The sequence below is a fragment of the Lemur catta genome, chromosome X (assembly GCF_020740605.2).
Source record: "Lemur catta isolate mLemCat1 chromosome X, mLemCat1.pri, whole genome shotgun sequence".
Lineage (NCBI taxonomy): Eukaryota > Metazoa > Chordata > Mammalia > Primates > Lemuridae > Lemur > Lemur catta.
In genome coordinates this window covers 18,163,938-18,185,164 of record NC_059155.1, presented here as the reverse complement: position 1 = coordinate 18,185,164, position 21,227 = coordinate 18,163,938, and the positions used below count along the sequence as shown (strand labels likewise).

General features: G+C 53.9%; 1 long non-coding RNA gene across 2 annotated transcripts in view; it reads left to right on the top strand.

Moving 5' to 3' along the window:
* The first annotated feature begins 775 nt into the window (after positions 1–775).
* LOC123628541 overlaps positions 776–21,227 on the top strand; it is a 71,219-nt gene continuing 50,767 nt past the window's right edge. Inside the window, exons 1-3 of one of the 2 annotated variants that reach the window (XR_006731691.1) lie at positions 776–941; positions 14,094–14,177; positions 20,993–21,076. This is a non-coding gene — a long non-coding RNA (uncharacterized LOC123628541). The remainder of the gene's footprint in view (positions 942–14,093; positions 14,178–20,992; positions 21,077–21,227) is intronic. The other variant, XR_006731692.1, reaches the window with a different exon arrangement.

The following is a 21,227-nucleotide window of genomic DNA, read 5'->3' as shown; positions in this document are numbered from 1 at the left end:
CTGGGAACAAGGTGCTGGGAAGACAGACGCCCCAGTTTAACACCCTTCTTTTCTGAGGTGTGTGATCACGGGTTATGTTTATTTTCCTCTGTACACTACAGGTGTCTCCATTCTGTGAACCTCATTTTGCAAGAGGAGCTTGTTCCCTTTTTCAAAAGAAATATAAATAAGGAAGATATAAACCAGGGCACCAGTCGTGCAGGGGAAATCTGCCAGTGTATGCCACTTCTTAGGCCCCAGCACATGCCCACTCTACGAGGCATCCCAGGCAACACCTGCAACAGTCCCTGGAAGGCCACACAAGAGGGGCTGGTCCCCATCGATTCTTTGGCAAAACGCAGGAGATGATAGGGCACTGGCAGGGTCTGGTCTTGGGAACCCGCCTCTCACCTCAGGAGGAAGCAATTAAGCCTTTTAACAACCTCAGGCACAGGAATGATGCAAAGCTATAACATGGTTTGACAGTGTGTTTAATGAAATTTCTGTTACCTCTAAATAGTTTTGCGACTGTCGAACGGAAAAGTTTCTGTGTTATTGTTCTTAGTCATGGTTTGCCCTCTTGGCAACAGGGACCCTACATACTCTAAGGGAAACGCATAGATTCTCCTGAGAACCCAGCAAAGATGATCCGTTTCTCACCCGACTTTCCCAAGCCCACCTCTCCCCGCCCCTTCAAGCCTCCGGAAGTGTATTAATTAGGTCACACTCCTCCCCTAGGCGGGGCCGACACCAGAAAACCCGGATTCGCAAGGCTTCCCCTTCCCTTCATCCTCCACCCTCTCCAGGGAGTAGGAGACACCATTGGTGGGGCCGGGGAGGCGGCCTACCCTGGGGCCTCCCGGGCCTCGCATTACCGCAGGGGTAGCTTTGGCGACCACGAGTCCCCAGCACGCAAATCGGAGCTGGTCGCGCCTTTCCCGCTGCTGCGTGGCCTCAGCCAGGTCGGTCTCCTGTGCCTTTCCTCTCCTTTCTTTTGTTTGCCTTTGGTTTCCCTGATGCGGGAGGACGCGGGGCCGGGCACCGAGCCGATGCGTGGGCATTGTGGGACCGAGGACCGAGCCGTGCGTGGGCTTTGGGGACCGAGGACCGTCCCAGCGGTACAGCCGGCGGTCAGCCAGTACCGCGCGCGCCACCCCGCGCAATGGTGGCTGCAGCCGGGCTGGCTCCGGCATTTGCCGCGCATCCTGCGCTCCCCGGGGACCGAGGGGGAGCCGCGTGGGTCGGGCGGGGTCTTGCGATTTGGGCGCTGAGTTTTTGCCGGTACCTAAGTTGTGTGTTCTGGCAAGTGTAGGCTCCACGTAGAGCCCGTCTGGCCTTCCCCATCGGTCGGCCTGGGAACATTTTTCTGGGGCCAGAGAGCAGGGGCCGGCGGGCCCGCAGGGTTCGCCCGCAGGTTGTTTCGCGCCACTCGGGTTCTCGCCACCCACGTGTCCGAAGGAGGATCTGCCTGGTCGGTCGGTGCGGATGGAGTGGTTATGAAACTACAAGGCCGCCCTGCCCTCAGTGGCTGGGCTCCCCGGAATTGAGCCCTAGAGAAGGGACAATTAACTTTAAGGAATTTTTGACCTAACAGAAATACAGCTCCATTGCCACCTCTGCATGTAACGACATGGCAGGACAAGCCCCCAAATTTTCAGGAGCTTTTGCGTTTTCGTCTGTTTTCTGTTCTATGAAATAGGAGGATCTGAAACAGCAATGATTATTAATAAAAGAAAGACGTTTTTAAGCAAATATTTTAAGATATTGAAGATTATAAAAGATAGTGATAATATGAAATCTGTATGTGTTGGACAAATTATAATGTAGACAGGTCCAAAAGGAAAAAAAATACAATTATGATGGTTATTTCTAGACAATGACGTTTCAGTGTTTGTGTTTCTGTGTGTTCTTGCATTTCTTGTTACTAATAGGCAGAAGTTAATATTATTTAAAAATTTTAAAAATTCGCATAACAAGTTCTGTGGTGATTTGAATGATGGAAGGGTAATCGAAGTGTAATGATCAGGGATTTTCACATAAGGGGCTAAGCTGTGTTTTAAATGGGCTTATAATCATTTTAAGGGTATAGAGGACCGCTGCTTTAAGGTGTAAGTGTTATGTCCTTCTTCCACACAAATTCGTCCTTTTAGCCAGCGGTATGCAAGCTACAGCTCTCAGCGCAAGTGCAGACAGTGCGGGCGCCACCACCCATGCTTGCGCCCAGTTATTCGGCCTTCAGTTATTAATAAATAAGTAGCTTAGGCATATCCTGAGATTCAGATATTCTCTTGGCACCACAGAGGCTATCTGGAATATCCTTTTCTTGAGGGATATTTTTGAAGAGGAGGAGGCCAGAGGCCGTGGTGGAAGATGTACACCGTCTGGCTGTAGCGCGTGCTTCGGGAAAGCCAGTGGCGGGCGGTCGCTGTTTGCAGACCAAGGCCCCTGGGCCCCAGCAGCCCCGCCTTACTCAGCCAAGCTGGCTTCTTGCCCACTTTGCCAGGAACCCGTGACTAAGTTGCCAGCTCGCTGGAGCCTCAGCTCCACCAGTGAGGCCTGAGCAGCTATGGGTTGGGGCGAGGTGGGCGTGGGGCAGCAGGTGGGCGGGCTCCGGCCCCCTGCGGCCAGGGCATGTGATTACATTTCAAAGAAAGAGCTTTTGACCTGGTTGGTGTAAAAAAAATTGTTAAGAGATATAATTGGGGCCAGGTGTGGTGGCTCACGCCTGTAATCCTAGCACTCTGGGAGGCCGAGGCGGGTGGATCGCTCGAGGTCAGGAGTTCGAGACCAGCCTGAGCGAGGCCCCGTCTCTACTAAAAATAGAAAGAAATTATCTGGCCAACTAAAATATATATAGAAAAAATTAGCCGGGCATGGTGGCGCATGTCTGTAGTCCCAGCTACTCGGGAGGCTGAGGTAGTAGGATCGCTTAAGCCCAGGAGTTTGAGGTTGCTGTGAGCTAGGCTGACGCCACGGCACTCACTCTAGCCTGGGCAACACAGCGAGACTCTGTCTCAAAAAAAAAAAAGAGAGAGAGAGATAATTGGAAGTATTTGGGGATATATTTTTACCAAGGAAATCTCAATGAAGAAGGCTTTGGGATCACCATTTTTACTTGTCCTATAGTGAAATGAAAGTGGACTTAATTCCTGGAAATTTTCATCTCCTTCATAAATAGGACGTAATGCTTCTGGTTCCATCTCCTGGTCCTCGCTGGCACTCATGGTGTGCAGGTCAGTCGTAGGACACCTCTCAGACGGTTGGCATTGGCCACAATGCAGAGAAAGGGAGGGGAGTGGCCCCAGGGCTGAGGCGTCCCCCTTCCACACCTCGCTGCAGGAGCGGCACCCACAGACAGGAGTCCCGGGGCTGGGGCGCTCAGCAGCGGGCTGGAGCCAGAGGCCGTGGCAGTTGGGGTACCCCGGGGGGCCATGTCATCAGCTGTAAAGCAGAGTATATTAATTATCAAGGAAACAGGAAATAATCAGAAGTTAATTTTGGAACCACTATGTTTGGAAAAATCAGCCAGCTGTCATGGCGTGCGCCTGTAGTCCCAGCTACCCGAAGGCTCCCTTCAGGAGTTTGAGGTTGCAGCGAGCTATGATGCCACCCTGGCACTCTAGCTGGGGCAATAGAGTGAGACTCTGTCTAAAAAAAAAACAAAAAACAAAAAAAACCAACAATTCTCAAATCCTCATTAAAAGCCTGTCACTTGAACCCAAACCAAGGAACTCTTATTGCCTCTTTTCTAAAATTTCAGGGGAAAAAATCACCAGTTCAGACTTTTCATAATGAGGGAGGAGAATTTGCCTGCTTATTTTTCAAGCTGGATTTTTAAAACTGGATAGTATAATGAAAGGAATGGGCTGCTTTTATAGGTACCCTATGGTTCTATAGTTCTTAATCTAAATTTAACGTTTTATATTTCTTCCTTTTGAAAAAAACCTACATGCTGCAAGCTACCATATGCACAGATTACACAGTGAGTTTGGTTGACTGTCCTATAGCCTTTGAGGTGAATTATAAGAGTCCAGCCATTATCATCCTCCTGAGTTATTTTGAAATTTTTTGTACATTTTGGCTGCAGTATTGGTGGTAGAATATACTAAAATATGGATAATCTTCTAATTATTTATTTATTATTAATTACTATACCTCAACCACATTCTACTTTTTTCCCCTTCTACCTCTCTCTGCTATACGATATAGTCATATACTTTCAATTAATATATCAGAAATCTACAGACCTGTGTTTACTTTTTATACTGTTGGATACTTAAAATTTTTACTAAAGAAAATTTAAAGTGAGTTTAAATTAATTTAAAATAAATTTACTCTTATTAGAAAAAACAGGAAGAGCTCTCAGGTCCTAGAAAGAGACTGTTCTGAGTTGTAAGACATACATATTTATAATTATAAGCCCTTTCTAGGAAATGCTCTATGAAAGGAAGTTTACGGGCCTATCATCAGGTATGTGTTGGCTAGAGAAAAACAGTAAATTTTTTTCTCATCTGTGAACATTCCCTGGTAGTAGTATAAGGGGAACTGGGTTATTTTAGGGACATTGCCTTAAGCTGCCAGAAGACATGCTGGACTTTGGTAAATTTCTTAGTGCAGGGTGTAGAAAAGAGATTTCCTGTGCCAGTTATTCTGAGACTCATACATCTGACTGACCTGAAAGTAGGACCATCATTGTCTGAAGACCAGGGGACATCCAAGTGAGATGGATGTCCCCTGGTCTTCCTCAGGCCCCTTTATCTTAGAATGGCAGTTTCTCATCACTCTTCACCCCAGGTGCCTAGTACCTCTGAGCCACCACCCTTTGTGTCTGACTACCTGACACTTCAAGGCCAGGTTACATTTCAGTGAGAGTGCTCAAGTCAAAATATTCCCAATGGGCAGTGGGTGAGTTTGGCTTCAACTCTGTGCTTAGATTCAAGATATCTCCTATGGCTTCAATCAGATCCAGTGCTAAAGACATACTCTCAGATGGATATGTTTGGGTCCATTCATAGGGTGATTTGATGGGGAGTCATTTCCTTTTGTCTAAGAGGAAGCCAGGATGACCCTCCCTGGAAAGTGCTCTGCATGCTAAAGGACCAGACTTCAGGGCCGGGAGTCACTTGGTTTCAGTCAATTTTAATACTGGTTGGCATTTTTTTCAGTAGCAAATGGTAGAGGAAGAGGTAACTGGGTGAGGTGGCAAAAAAAAAAAAAGGCAAGTTAACATTACTGGTATAATACTCCCATGTACAGCAAAGTCTTCCCCAGTCCAAAGAACACCCCTTCCCTATCACAGCTTCCTGTGGAGCATTAGAATTGTACAAAAGTCAGGGTCTCAGGCAGGACTAAGGAAGGGAACTCGAGCGGATCCACACTGCCAGGAGGTATGCGGACAGTGTGTCCTGAGTTGAGTTTGGGCTTTGGAACCACCAGAGACAGGCATCAGGATGAGAAAAAGCCAGGATGCCTGACTTAGAGGGCACAGAAAGCCCTGATGGTGGCCATGTGTACTCAAGACTTGTAGGGGAAGCCGCTACAAAGTAGACCTGCCCCAGGCCTGTGGGCATTTTTCCTCCTGCCACTTTGCCAGCTTCAGGGCTACCTCCAAGGTTGCCAAGGCCTGTCCTCACTGCTATAGGACACAAAAGTATTTGTGGGGCCGGAAGGCAGTAGCTGCGGTATACTGTATTCCTTCTATTTACTATGTCTTGTCTACAGAGCAGCGTTCCAGGGCAGTGTGATTTTTGCCGACATATTAGAGGGCATTCCCTTTCTGATCAGTCCCAACACAATAATAGTGAGATGTCGATCAGTATATGCACTGATTTATGGAGAAGAAGCTACAAACACTTCTACCTTGTCCTTGTGTGGCATAACCATGACGAGTCTGCAGAAGCAGGCACACTCTGTATTTTGCACAGCAAGCCTCCTGGTGGGAGCTGTCCAGAGATGGACCTATGCCTGGTCCAAGGAAAACAGGTGTCTTAGGGGTGGTACCTGGCTACGGTCCTATCTGACCTAGCCATGCCTAAACCCCTACAGGCTGCCACACTGAGGAGGGCCCAATGCTCACTCAGTGCTCAGGCCTGCTGTCTAGAGGTCTCAGTTTCTCCTGACTCTTCACTTACATCCAGGGGGCTGTGGGACACTGGTTGCACTCAACCTGGTAGTCAAGCTGGCTTTTAAGTTATGTGAGAGTGACCAAATCAGAATGTTTACTGGCTGTCAGGAGGTAGAGTGAGATCTAACCATGAGACCAGTCTGGATCTTGTCTCTGAGGGCTCAAAAACCCTACAGGGCTAAAGATCTATTTAGAGATTAGGTAGGTTCCAGTACATTGATGGTGGGGGCTGGGGCATGCACACAAACTTCCATTTGGGTAAAGAAGAGAAGATAAGATGACCATAGTGAGGCCAGGCTCAGGGCACAACAACCTGAGCTCTGAAAGTGGGATGGCTCCTCCTCAAGATGGCCAAGAGGGTGGCATCCGCCATGTTGGAGCCAGATTGGACAGCGGTTGGCGTTTTTTCCTCAGCAGAGGGCGGAGGGAGTGGACCTGGGGGAAGGGCAGGCGGGCATTCGTGGGGCAACACTGCCATCCAGAGGAAGTTGTTTGGTGCTCCCGCGAAGCCTCGCCTGGCGTTTCCTGGGGAGGAGTGGCTTGGGAGTGCGGTCCGGGTCCAGCAGGGACAGGGGACGGAACCCCGGACAGACCGGAGCTCTCTGCAGGCCTGGGGGATGCGTGGCCCGTGGCGGGTCGGGCCGTGGAAGCAGCAGGGAGAGGCGGCAGGCCAGGGTGGACAGCCAGACGCCTGGCGGGCCCTGCACAGGAAGCTCTGGCTCTGGAGCCTGGTGGCGGCCATGTCTGGGCGGGACTAGCGGAGCCTGCACCGGGGAGCCCGGGCTCAGGGCTCAGAGCTCGGGACCCCGGGCTGTGGGCAGTTCGTCTGGTGCCCCTTCCCTTAGGACGAACAGGCAGGACGGCCCAGGTGGCCCCTTGTCCAGGGTTCAGCCCTGTGAAGGGCTGATCTCGGAGCCCAGGGTCTCAGCAGCCATGGCGGCCGTGGTGGGCAGGGCTGAGATGCTCCGTGTCCGGCCAGGGAAGAAGGCAGAGGGTTGGGCCCGGGCCCATGCCAGGCCCTAGAGCACCCGGCAAACCCGGACCCAGGCCGGCCGTTGAGGGGAGCCTCAGCTGATGCAAAGCCAGACCCAAGCCACTTGCCCTAGAGTGCAGCCCTGCTCCCCGTCCCTGTGGTGTCCACGTCGCTGCCCACTGGCCGTTATCTTGGAACTGTGCCCGTCCCCCGGTGGTCATCCGCGGCTCGGGGCCTTGCACGGTCCCCGCTAGTGTGCTCCGGGGGGTACTTGAGTCTTTGATCTGTGGGGGTCATCAGGAGTGGACAGATGGATACGGTGGCAAGCTTGGGACAAGGGAGCCCTGGGTTTCCACGGGGCAGGAAGGGTGCCCCGCTAGGCCTGCTGAAGTGCAGGGAGCCCAGAGCGTCCAGAAGGACGGAGGCCTTGGGTCTGGCCCGGGCAGAGACTGCTGCATGGCAGGAGCCACAGGCAGGGCAGGCTCAGGCAGCACAGCAAACGGTGGGGGTCCTGGCGCCTTCACCCTGACATTCAGCTCCATATCCTTACATGGCCCCATGGGGAGCATGAGGCTGGGTCAGACTTGGATTCCGGGGATAGAGGTTGGAGTACATGTCCCTTCTCGAGAACCCATGTAGAAAGGCAGAGGCCCTCGGCATTTTCCTGTGTTTTCTTCTCCTTCCTAGAACTTGAAGAACCAGTTTTCCATGGAAGAGAGGTGCTTTTCCAAGCAGGCTTTGCTCAACCCCACTTTGTAGAATTCAAGAGTGGGAAGGGACCCAGGAGACCCTCCTGGGGTCACAGGTGGGATGTCTTTCTCAAGGGAGGGGCGAACCCAGGCAGAGTGAGGTGTTTCGGCCTCCAAGGCCTGAGTTTTTGGGAGAAGGGTGTCTTCCTTGGAGTCCAAAAGGTTGCGAAGGTCCTAAAGGGGAGATGTCCCTCCCTGCCACCAGAATCCAGGGATACCCTGAGGTGGACATGTGTACCCTTGCATGCTTGTGTGCACCTTGACTGTGAAGACACTTCCACCAAAACACAGTTTGGCTGGTGTGTGTGTGCAACGTTCCCAGGACGAAGGGGATAACCTCCAACTGTCACTTACCCCGCCTTGGCTTTGGCCATCAAGGATGGGGTTTTCGGGGTGGCTTTGTTGGCTGAGGCAGAAGTATCCGTCTGTGGAGGTGGTGGCATGGGGGCTTGGGCTCTTTTGCCTCTGTCCTGGACCCTCCCTGTGTGCTGGGATGATTTCTAACACATTCGATTGCGTCTGTCCTGATTTGGGGGCAGTACCTTTAGGTGTGGTCCTGGAGAAAACAGAAGGTGCACAGTTGCACCCGTGTGCACACACACGGGCAGTGAGAGTGGGGCATGGAACAGAGAGAGAGAGAGAGAGAGAAAGGATGACAGGGAGAGGGAGTGAGCAGATGGGGGTGAAGAGAGGGAAACAGAGAGACTGGAGAAAACAGGTTGCTATGGCGCATACCACACACATTGTTTGGGAGCAAGGAGGGGTGATGGGCACAGAAGCTGCAGCTGGGCTGTACACTGTTCCTTCTATTTAGGGCTGTACACTGTTCCTTCTATTTACTGTGTCTAATTTACAGAGTCGTGTTCCTGGGCAGTGTGATTTTTGAACACGTATTGTGGGTGTTCTCTTTTCTAATCAGACTAGACAAGCGAATGACAAGTAGTCCGTGAGAATATACACTCCCAAGAAAGAAGTCGCAAACATTCTGCCTTAATTGTTTCGCATAACACACATGAGTCCGCAGAAGCACACACACCTCTTATGTGTATTGACTGGAAGCCTCCTGGTGGGAGCTGTCCCGACACAGACCTGGACTATGCGCAAGGAGAACAAGTGTCTCAGCGGTGGCACCTGGCTCTGCTCCTGTCTGACCTACCCATGCCTGAACGACCGTGGGTGCCAGAGTGAGAAGGGCCCGCTGCTCATGCCCGCTGTCAGGGAGTCACGGTTTCTTTTGATTCTTTGCTCCCTTGCACAGGCTTTGGGACACCGGTCACCCTCGACCCGTTGGTCGCGATGGCCTTTGAGTGACCTATGACAGTGCACAATTGAGAATTTTTGCTGGCTGGCAGGGAGTGGGGTGGGATCCAACCGTGGTCAGTCTGGAACTTGTCCCTGAGGGCTCAAGAGGCCCCAGTGGTCAAAGTGTAGGTAGGGATTGGGTAGGTTCGGGTGCATTGCTAGGGGGATCGCAGATGAACTCTTCACGTTTGTTCAGGAAGACAGGTGAAGGGGACCCCAGTGAGGCCAGGCTGAGGGCAGTGGGATGGCTCCTCCTCTAAATGGGCAAGAGGGTGGCATCCGCCATAGTGGAGCCAGATGGGACAGCGGTTGGCGTTTTGTCCTCAGCAGAGGGTGGGGGAGTGGACCTGGGGGGAAGGACAGGCGGGCATTAGTCGTGGAACACTGCCATCCAGAGGAACTTGTCTGGCGCTCCCGTGGAGCCTTGCCTGGGGTGTCCTGGCGAGAAGTGGCTTGGGAATGTGTTCAGGGTCCAGCAGGGACAGGGGACGGGACCCCGGACAGACCAGAGCTCTCTGGAGGCCTGGGGGAAGCCTGGCACGTGGGGGATTAACCCTCAAGCACCAGGGACAGGCTGCAGGCCTAGGTGGACAGCCAAATGACTGGGGCATCTCATACAAGCAGCCCCGGCACCAGTGCCTGGTGGCTGCCATGTCAGGGCGGGACTAGGGGAAGCCTGCACTGGGGTGCCACAGAATGGGGGTGTGGGAATGTTCCCTTCTGCTTCTTTGCCTGTTGCCCTACTGACTGCAAGGTGTCAGGGAGTGTATTCTTGCAGAGGGCTAGTCTTGGTGTTCCAAGACTCATTGCCAAGGGAGCAATGGTCTGAGCCTCTGCAGACTTCTCCTTGCTAGGCTGGGTTGCCTAAAATTCCTAGGAGCCTTAAGGCAATGCCCCCAAATATTCCTTGATTCCTGTTTTTTTTCTACCTGTCCTGGTGTCACCCCTTTGCTTGCCCAGGTACTTGCAAGCAATAAGGTTGTGTGACCCTGTGTAAATGTCACCACTGTTGGGTTCAGTGATGGTCTCCCCTCCTTTTTTCCCCGTGCTACTTCGTCCCAGCCCCCTTCCTCCTCGAGTTTCCCGGATTCACCCCATCCGCCAGCCCTGCCAAGGCCAGAAACGATGTGAATAGTGCTGGGCACACAGGACTTTCCCCCAGACCTTTACTCCCTATGTCCTGCTACTGGACGACCGCTGCTGGGGGTCGTCCCGTTTGCCAGTTCCCACCTGCCTGCAGCTCTGCTGCCTGTTCAGTGCTAGGCAAGGTCATCGTAGGAAGCCTCAAGGCCCAGCACGGCACTTCTTTTCTTTCACACCTACTTGATGGTTTCTAAAGACCGTTCATTTGGCCCCGGAATTCACGCTCTTGACATTCCTGAAGTCCTGCTCCGCAGACTCGTGTGTGCAGAGCCTCCCGTCAACTGACCTCTCTTTCCACTAATCCACCGGTCAGGATGTCAACCTACAGGATCTGCTCGCGCCCCCTCCCAAAGCTGTGAGTGTGGCGGTCTCTGTGTGCTCCATTGGCCCGGACCAACGCTCTGGGACAGCCGGGCCCGCGGAACGTAGACCCCCATATGTGTGTAGGCATGTGGCTTTCACGAGGAGATAAACTGGCTCATAGAAGTGGAGGGGAAGGATCAGGGCATCTCTGGAATGTTCCCCAACTATAGTGCGTGACCAGTGCAGACCAGGTCACCCAGCTACAGAGGATAAGGGCCGCCTTAGCCTGTGGATCCCCAGTGGGGGCCGCCAGGCTCTGTAGGACAGGAGAACACGCACAGCATGGCAGGGTGTGTGGTCTGTGACCCAGACTTTCTTTGACAGGAGCGATAGGAAATCATGAAGATTGAACTGCCGTGCACGTGTGTTACCTTTCCTTGCTTTGTTTTAGTACCCAGTAATCAGGAACTTAATCCTGTCTGCAAGAGACTGCCCCTGACACTGTGGCTGTGATACCGGAAACTCAGCCCTCGTCCAGGAGGTGGAATCAGAAGAACGAGGACAAGTCCTTCAGGCATGGGGAAAGAGATTCACTTCCTTGGGCAGCAAGGGGACGAAAAAGAGACTATCATATCAAAATGCACATCTTCCTAAACATAAGCAGAAACACAGAGCTTTTAATGGATGGTTTCCATTCACACCTAATGGGTGCGGGTGGGCACTGTCTGGGGTATGCACCCGCCTAAAGCTCTGATTTGCGTGGCACAAAGGCAATAAATATACATAACCTAAACATTTCAACCCCTGGGATAGGCTAAAAAAAAAAAAAATGGGATCCTTTTCTCAGCTTCAGGCAATTACTGTACTCAACTATGCTAATGCTCCCATCTGTGCTAAAGACAAAGCCTGGGTACTTGCCTTGGGCCCACCTGGGACCTCTGTCACCTCCACCACCACCTGGCCAGCAGTTATTTCTCTTAACAAAAGGCTGAACCTGCCAGGCCACATCTCCCAAAAAGGGTGGGGAAGTTATAAAGATACAGAAAATTCTTTTTTTTTTTTCTTTCCAGGCCACTCCCTGTAACTTATTCCCCACTCTCAATTTTACCCTTCCATATCTAGGGAAGGTGGGTCCACGACGCTATTACAAGTGCCGGCCCCTCCTCTTTCCTCAGCCGGGCCTAGGTTTTCCAAAGGGTCCATTAGGTCCTGATTCCCAGTGGCCCTGACTGCCGGAACTCTGTCCCTCGTGGTCCTTTAACGTGGCCCCTGTGCCAGCAGCAAGGACCCAGTGGTGAAGGCCCGTATACTAATATCAGCTCCAGGTTCCCCAACATGGCGGCCACCGAGGACTGGACTCCACGGCCTCCCGAGCCTGGCAGGCCTAGCAGCCAGGGGCTCGTTGGTAGCCGAGCCTGGCTCCTTCTCTTGCTCAGTAAACCTGGAGTCACCCGGCGGAGTCCTCGGGTGCAGCCCCAGAATTCCCTGATTTGCCCAAACCTACCCTTCCTCCTCTCGGAGGCCTCGCGTCACTGTACACAGAGACTAGCTGGAAGAAGCACTCAAAAGGATTCCGCTTGGGGGCACTGTTGCTCCAGAAATGCCTACAGTTTGGCCTCCTCGGCCTCTCCCTCCACCCTTTCTAGGTGAAAAAACACCAAAGAATGCCGAAAATGGTTGTAAGCCCTAAGGGTCCCAGTGTATTCTTTTCAGTTGTTGTTGAGCAAATAGGTGTGTCTTTTTTTTAGGCTCTGTGTGGAATATAAATGTGTGAAAATATTTATCGAAAGGTGTGGGTGTTTGGCTTTATCCATCGATATGTCATCCCCTCATGAGCTTGGAGCCAGAATGTACTATAATGAGGTACCCAGTTTTCTGGTCACACCTGTGGGTATTACAGGGTTCCTCTTGAGCAGGAGGCTTGCTCATAAGGCAATATTGACTCATACCCTGACAAGGGCAGAGTGTCTGGATTTCCCCTGTTATGCTGCAGTCCTTACCTGTGTTCTGTCCTCAGGGAGGCAGGACTGCCCCAAGGCGCCAAGGCAAGCCCATTTCAGGGGCAAACTGCCTTGGGATCTGTCCAGAGCAGGAGCAGTAGTAGGCCACCATGGGAGCAGCCGGAATTGACAGGGGCCACGGGTGGGACCAGACTGGAAGGATGTGGCCCTGGGTCAGCCACAGGGACTCGGGTAGTCACTCCCCACTGAGTAGACCAGTTTGGGGTTTCCAAGGCTCAGGAGGAGAGCCCCGTGGTTCCAGGCAGGTAGGTGACCTTGGTCAGGGCCTGTGGTTCTGCAGCGCCTCCTGGCAAAGTCTACATGGAAGTGCGGCCGTGCTGTCCACTCACCCCCACACACTCATTCATGCAGTCATTCGTGCGGGTGTACACACGCAAACTGTCTGCCTTAAATACGTGTAGGTTTTTTCCTTTTCCTTTCCGATTTTCTTTCTCCCATGACAACCTTGGTCATACACCCGTGCATAGAGATTTCTCCCGGTTAAGGACATAGCCCTCTCCATTGTGTGATGCCAATACCAACTTGTCCTTTTGTCGTCTACTCCTCTTACCCTCCATCCCTAAAGTGACAGGTAGCTGTCAATTTTTTCCTGTGTTTGGCCTGCGGTGGCTTGAGCAAATGAAGGAGAACGTGGAAGTGTGTCAGCTTTCTGCCTTCACTCTGAACCCACAAGGCTCATATGGAATGCACTCTTGCGCGTTGCCGCCTTCTCAAAACACTCGTCCCTCGGCCTTTGCACCTGTGTGCAGACTCACCATCCAGTGAGATCCTTTGTATTTCCCCTGTTACAACTGCCAGAGCCTCCGAAGTGTCTTCCCGATAGCAGCAGGATCATTAGTTTACCGGGTCTCTTCATTTTGGACACTTAGTCTTGTTTTCCTTCTTCCCATCTTCTTTTCTTTCAAAGAGATCTGGCCTTGATGTGGGCATGAAGTCCCAGTTCTGACAGGGTGAGGATGTGTGACTGACAGGTGCATGGAATAGTGTCTGTGTCTGCCCTGAAACCAGCTGCCTTGTACATGGGGACGCAGCCACCCCCAAGAAGGATTTGCCCTCCTCCCTGGAGAGTCAACGTGGTGGATCTGTGTGCAGTCAGACTGGACATACCTGCTTCCCATACCTTTTCTAGCCGGATGAGCTGTCGGTCCCTCAACGGTCTCTTAGTCCATTAACATGGGGTGGAGGAAACTGCCTCAATTGGATCTTTTGCCGTCTAATTCCATAGTCACACAGAACAAATACCAGGACGACAGTGGTGAGAGGATAGATGCCCAAGGTTGGCTGGTTGCAGTTGTCACTGAACAGAAAGCAGACAGTAAGGTCTCCCCTATTTCAGGATACATAGTTCCGGGAGAGCTGCTTCTTGACTACAGGCCAAAATGATTTCATGCAATTGCCAAGAAATCAGGAGGGTTGGTTGTCACCCTCTAATTTCTGTACAAGTCTAAGCTGACCCTAGAAAATTGTTTTTACCAATTCCATGACTCCCTTTTTTGCAGCTTCCTGGGCATGAGTGGGATTGGAGTCAACACAGTGTCGAACCAGGATGAAGGACGGGCCCACCTGCAGATACAGAGCTAAAGGTAAGGGGGAAACATGGCCCATGGCCACTTCAGAAAAGTCTTCCCGGGCAGTGGGCATTTTTGCAGGGGTTTGGTGTACTCCTCTTTTTAATCAGTGCTGACACAGTAATAGATATCTATTAGAACACACCCCCATGTATCGGCAAGAAAACGTAAACAATTCTGCCTTGTCCTCGTCCTTGTCCATATCCGGCGTAACGGACACGAACGTGCAGAAGCACGCACACCTCTATGTGTTTTGCACAGCAAGCCTCCAGGTAGGACCTGTCTGGAGATGGACCTAGGGCTGGCATGAGGAGAACAGTGTCTTGGTAGTGGCACCCGGCTGTTGTCCCGTCTGACGTAGCCATGCCTGTAGGCCCCGCGGCTGCCAGCGTGAGAAGAGCCCTCCATCCAGGGCTTAGAGTGTGTCCTGACAGCTTGCTCCCTGCCAGGTACCTTTGGGACACTGGTCCCCCTCCACATGGTGGTCGACCTGGCCTTTCAGTGACCTGTCAGAGTGCCCACGTCAGAATGTTTCCTGGCTGACAAAGGCTGAGGTTGGATCTAACCCTGTGTCACATGTGGATCTAGTCCCTGAGGGCTCAATGGGACCCAGTGGTCAAAGCGTAGGTAGGGCTTGGGTAGGTTCGGGTGCATTGCTGGGGGGACAGAAGGAGAACTCTTCTTCCCCTTTGGTCGGGAAGGCAGGCGAAGGGGACCCCAGCGAGGCCACGTTCTGGGCAGTGGGATGGCACCTCCTCAGAATGGGCAAGAGGGTGGCATCCGCCATGTTGGAGCCAGATTGGACAGCGGTTGGCGTTTTTTCCTCAGCAGAGGGCGGAGGGAGTGGACCTGGGGGAAGGGCAGGCGGGCATTCGTGCAGCAACACTGCCATCCAGAGGAACCTGTTTTTCACTGCCACGTGCCTTGCCTGGAGTTTCCTGGGGAGGAGTGTCTTGGGATGCAGTCGGGGTGCAGCAGGGACAGGGGACGGTACCCCGGACAGACCAGAGCTCTCTGAGGCCTGGGGGATGCATATCCCGTGGCGGGTCGGGCCGTGGAAGCCTCAGGGAGAGGCGGCAGGACAGGGTGGACACCCAGACGCCTGGCGGGCCCTGCACAGGAAGCCCCGGCTCCGGAAGCTGGTGGCAGCCATGTGTGCGCGGGACTAGCGGAGCCTGCACCGGGGAGCCCGGGCTCAGGGCTCAGAGCTCGGGACCTGGGGCTCTGGGCAGTTCGCCTGGTGCCCCTTCCCTTAGGAGCAAGAGGCAGGTCGGCCCAGGTGGCCCCTTGTCCACGGTGCACCTCTGTGAAGGGCTGATCTCCGAGCCCAGGGTCTCAGGATCCATGGTGGCCGCCGTGGGCAAGGCTGAGATGCTCCGTGTCCGGCCAGGGAAGAAGGCAGAGGGGCGGGCCTGGGCCCGTGCCAGGCCCTATAGCACCTGGCAATCCCGGACCCAGGCCGGCCGTTCAGGGGAGCCTCAACTGATGCAAAGCCAGGCCCAAGCCACTTGCCCTAGAGTGCAGTCCTGCTCCCCCTCCCTGTCGTGTCCTGGTCTCCTGCCCCCGGCCATTGTCTTGGAGCTGTGCCCGTCTGCTGGTGCTCATCCGTGGCTCGGGTCCTTGCACCGTCCCCACTACGGTGCTCTGGGGGTACTTGGGTCTTTGGTGTGTCATCAGGAGTGGACAGATGGCTACGCCGCAAAGCTTGGGACAAGGGAGGCTCTGGGTTTCCACGGGGCAGGAAGGATGCCCCGCTAGGCCTGGTGAAGTGCAGGAGGGACCCAAGAGCGTCCATGTTCAGAACGATGGAGCCGTTGGGTATGGCCCGGACAGAGCGGACCCCGCGGCAGAAGGCACAGGCAGGGCAGGCTCAGGCAGCACCGCGAACGGTGGTGGGCCCTGGTGCCTTCACCCTGGCATCCCTTTCGTTCCCTCCCTTGGGCCCTGGGGGGCAGGATATGGCCGTGTCCAAGTTGATTGGTGGGGCTGGAGCTTAGAGGACGAGTCCTGTTGCAGGAACCCGTCTGGAAAGGCAGAGGCAGGGCCACTGGGGCGTGTTTTCCTGCGCCCCAGAACTTTGAGAAGCGGTCTTACTAGGGAAGAGAGGCGCTTGTCCAAGCCGGTGTCCCTCAGCCCCGCCTTGCCTTGCAGAGTAGAAGTGTGGGAGGGGCCCAGGGGACCCTCCCCAGGTCACAGGTGGGAGGTGTGGTTTCTCAAGGCAGGAGTGAGGTGCTGGGCCTCTGAGGCCTGACTGCTCAGGAGCAGGGCCTGGTCTTGGCCGTACAGAAAGGAGAAAAGGTCCCCAGGGTGAGTCCTCCCTTCCCGCGCCTCCTGAACGCAGACAGGTCGCCACCAAGGAATGTGGCTTCTCTGTGTCCGAGTCCAGGCGGACTGCCGGGAAACCTGACAGCACAGTTTGGCTGTGGCGCACGGGCCCAACATCTGGGGACGAAGACGAGAGCATTAGAGTTTCTCTTGGCTGGCCGTGGCTTGGGAGATCTGGGAGGGGATTTTCGGGAATCGGCAGAGGTGGAGGTACAGCGGCCATCTGTGGAGGTGGCGGGCTGGGGCTTTGGCTCCATTGCATAGGTGTTGACGCCTCTCGGTCTAGTTGAATGACACCTAACGCATATATTGACATGTGTCCTGTTTTGGGGGCAATACCTAGACTGGTGGTCCCGGAGGAAACCAGAGGTGCTCCTCCGCACACAGACAGATACACACAGACACACGCACACACCCTGCCCGCAAGAGCCTCACACAGAGTGGGCCATTGGAGAGAGAGACAGAGAAAACAGGATGACAGGGAAGATGGGGGGGTGGGAGAGAGAGAGAAAGAGACACACACACACACACACACACACACACACACACACACACACACACACACACACACACACACACACACACACGGGGTAGGGAGAGGCAAAGTGAATGAGAGGGAATCCTTCACTGAGCCTTTCAAGGTCAAGTTGCGGATGTGGGCCGCGAGATTGATTGTACCGTGTCCCTTGTGTTTACCACGTCTTGTCTACAGAGCAGTGTTCCTGGGCAGTGTGTTCTATGTACACTTGTGGGGGTTATTCCTCTTTGGAATGTGCCCCGACACGGTGACAGTAATTTGTGCCCGAGGATGGCCACCGATTTTGGGGGAAGGAGGCGCAAACACTTCCGCCTCGTCCTCGTCCGGCGTAGCACACACGAGCCCGCAGAAGCACGCACACCTGTATGTGCTTTGCACGGCCAGCCTCCCGGTGGGAGATGTGCGGAGGTTGACCTAGGGTCGGCGTGAGGAAACGGTTGTCTTAGGGGTGGCAGCTGGGCCTGGGCCTGCCTGACCTAGGCACACCTGAGCCCCCGCGGGTTGCCAGTGTGAGAAGGGGCCCGGTGCTCCCGCCGGCCGTCAGGGGCTCACAGTTTCTCGTGACTCTCGGGCCCGTGGGACACTGGTCGCCCTCGACCTCGTGGTCAAGATGGCCTTGTCTGACCCCTGAGAGTGCCCAGGTCTGGATGTCTGCTGTCCCGCAGGAAGGTGGCTGCGGTTGCAGCCAGCCCTGGGACCAGAATCGATCTTGTCCCTCATGCAGACCCAGCTAATCACTGTGTTGGTAGAGATTGGGTAGGTTGGCGTGCATTGCCAGGGGGATCGCTGGTGAACTCTTAGCTCTGTTGAGGAAGACAGGCAAAGGGGACGTCAGCGAGACCAGGCTCGGGGCAGTGGGATGGCTGCTCCTCAAGATGGCCAAGAGGGTGACATCCGCCATGTTGGAGGCAGATTGGACAGTAGTTGGCGTTTTTTCCTCAGCAGAGGGCGGAGGGAGCAGACCTGGGGGAAGGGCAGGCGGGCGTTCGTGGGGCAACACTGCCATACAGAGGAACCTGTCTGGCGCTGCCGGGAAGCCTTGCGTGGGGTTTCCTGGAGAGGAGTGGCTTGGGAGTGCGGTCAGGGTGCAGCACGGACAGGGGACGGGACCCCGGAAAGACCAGAGCTCTCTGCAGGCCTGGGGGATGGGTGGTGCGTGGCGGGTCGGGCCGTGGAAGCAGCAGGGAGAGGCGGCAGGCCGGGGTGGACAGCCAGACACCTGGCGGGCCCTGCACAGGAAGCCCCGGCTCCGGAGGCTGGTGGCGGCCATGTCTGGGCGGGACTAGCGGAGCCTGCACTGGGGAGCCGGGGCTCAGGCTCAGAGCTCGGTACCCGAGGCTATTGGCCGATCGCCTGGTGCCCGTTCCCTTAGGAGCAAGGGGCGGGTCGGCCCAGGTGGCCCCTTGTTCACGTTGCACCCACATGGAAGGCTGATCTCCCAGCCCAGGGTCTCAGCAGCCATGGAGGCCATGGTGGGCAGGGCTGAGATGCAGAAAATTCTTTTTTTTTTTCTTTCCAGGCCACTCGCTGTAACTTATTCCACACTCTCAATTTTACCCTTCCATATCGAGGGAAGGTGGGTCCATGAAGCTATTACAGGTGCCGGACCCTCCTCTTTCCTCAGCCGGGCCTAGGTTTTCCAAAGGGTCCATGAGGTCCTGATTTCCCAGTGGCCCTGACTGCTGGGACTTTGTCCCTCGTGGTCCTTTAACGTGGCCCCTGTACCAGCAACAAGGAACCAGTGGTGAAGCCCCTATACTAATTTCAGCTCCAGGTTCCCCAACATGGCGGCCACCGAGGATTAGAGTCCACGGCCTCCGGATCCTGGCAGGGATACCAGCCAGGGGCTCTTTGGTAGCCTAGCCTGGCTCCTTCTCTTGCTCAGTAAACCTGGAGTCCCCCGGTGGAGTCCTCGGGTGTAGCCCCAGAATTCCCTGATTTGCCCAAACCTAACCTTCCTCCTCCCGGAAGGCCTCCTGTCACTGTACACAGAGACTAGCTGGAAGAAGCACTCAAAAGGATTCCGCTTGGGGGCACTGTTGCCCCAGAAATGCCTACAGTTTGGCCTCCTCGGCCTCTCCCTCCACCCTTTCTAGGTGAAAAAACACTAAAGAATGCCCAAAATGGATTTAAGCCCTAAGAGTCCAGTGTATTCTTTTCAAGTATTGAGTACATAGGTGTGTCTTTTTCTCAGGCTCTAGGTGTGGAATATAAATGTGTGAAAATGTTTATGGAAAGGTGTGGGTGTATGGCTTTATCCATTGATATGTCATCCCCTCATGAGCTTTGAGCCAGAATGTACTATAATGAGGTACCCAGTTTTGTGGTCACACCTGTGGGTATTACAGGGTTCCTGTTGGGCAGGAGGCTTGCTCTTAAGGCAATGTTGACTCATACCCTTACATGGGCTCAGTGTCTGGATTTCCCCTGTTACGCTCCAGTGGTTACCTGTATTCTGTCCTCAGGGAGCCAAGACTCGCCCCAAGGAGCCAACCCGAGCCCATTCCAGGGGGAAACTGCCTTAGGATGGGTCCAGAGCAGGAACAGTAGTAGGCCACCATGGGAGCAGCAGGAATTGACAGGGGACATGGGAGGGACCAGACTGGAAGGATGTGGCCCTGGGTCAGCCAGAGGGACTCGGGTAGTCACTCCCCACTGAGTAGACCAGTTTGGGGTTTCCAAGGCTCAGGAGGAGAGCCCGGTGGTTCTAGGCAGGTAGCTGACCTCAGACGGGGCCTTTGGTTCTGCAGCGCCTCCTGGCAAACTCTACATGGATGTGCGGCCGTGCTGTCCACTCACCCCCACACACTCATTCATGCAGTCATTCATGCGGGCGTACACATGCAAACTCTCTGCCTTAAATATGTGTCCGTTTTTCCCTTTTCCCATTTTCTTTCTCCCATGACAACCTTGGTCATACCCCTGTGGATAGAGATTTCTCCTGGTTAAAGACATAGCCCTCTCCATTGTGTGATGTCCAATACCAACTTGTCCATTTGTCGTCTACCCCTCTTACCCTCCGTCCCTAAAGTGACACGCAGCTGTCAATATTTTCCTGTGTGTTGGCCTCCCTTGTCTTGCTGAAATGAAGGACAACGTGGAAGTGTGTCAGCTTTCAGCCTTCACTCTGAACCCACAAGGCTCATATGGAATGCACTCTTGCGCGTTGCTGCCTTCACAAAACACACGTCCCTCGGCCTTTGCACGTGTGTGCAGACTCAACATCCAGCCAGATCCTTCCCATTTCCCCTGTTACAAATGCCAGGGCCTCCCAAGTGTCTTCCCGATGTCAGCAGGATCATTCATTTACCATGTCTCTTTATTTTGGACACTTGGTTCTTGTTTTCCTTCTCCCCATCTTCTTTTCCTTGAAAGAGATCTGGCCTTGATGTGGGCATGAAGTCCCAGTTGTGACAGGATGAGGATGTGTGACTGACAGGTACGTGGAGTAGTGTCTGTGTCTACCCTGAAACCAGCTGCCTTGTACATGGGGACACAGGCACCCCCTAGAAGGATTTGCCGTCCTCCCTGGAGAGTCAGTGTGGTGGATCTGTGTGCAGCCAGACTGGACATACCTGCTTCCCGTTCCTTTTCTAGGCAGATGAACTGCCGGTCCCTCGAGGGTTTCTTAGTCCATTAACATGGGGTGGAGGAAACTGTCTCAATTGGATCTTTTGGCGTCTAATTCCATAGTCACAGAGAACAAATACCAGGACAGAAGTTGTGAGAGGATAGACGCCCAAGATTGACTGGTAGCAGTTGTCACTGAACAGACAGCCGAGAGTAAGGTCTCCCCTATTTCAAGATACATAGTTCCGGGAGAGCTGCTTCTTGACTACAGGCCGAAATGATTTCATGCAATTGCCAAGAAATCAGTAGGGTTGGGTTTCACCCTCTAATTTCTGTAGAAGTGAAAGCTGACCCTAGAGAATTGTCTTTACCAATTCCGTGACCCCCTTTTTTGCAGCTTCCTGGGGATGAGTGGGATTGGAGTCAACACAGTGTCGAACCAGGATGAAGGACGGGGCCACCTGCAGATACAGAGCTAAAGGTAAGGGGGAATCATGGCCCATGGCCACTTCAGAGAAGTCTTCCCGGGCAGTTGGTGTTTTTGCATCGGTTTGGGGTACTCCTCTTTTTAATCAGTGCTGACACAATAATAGATATCTATTAGAACACACACAGATGTATCGGCAAGAAAA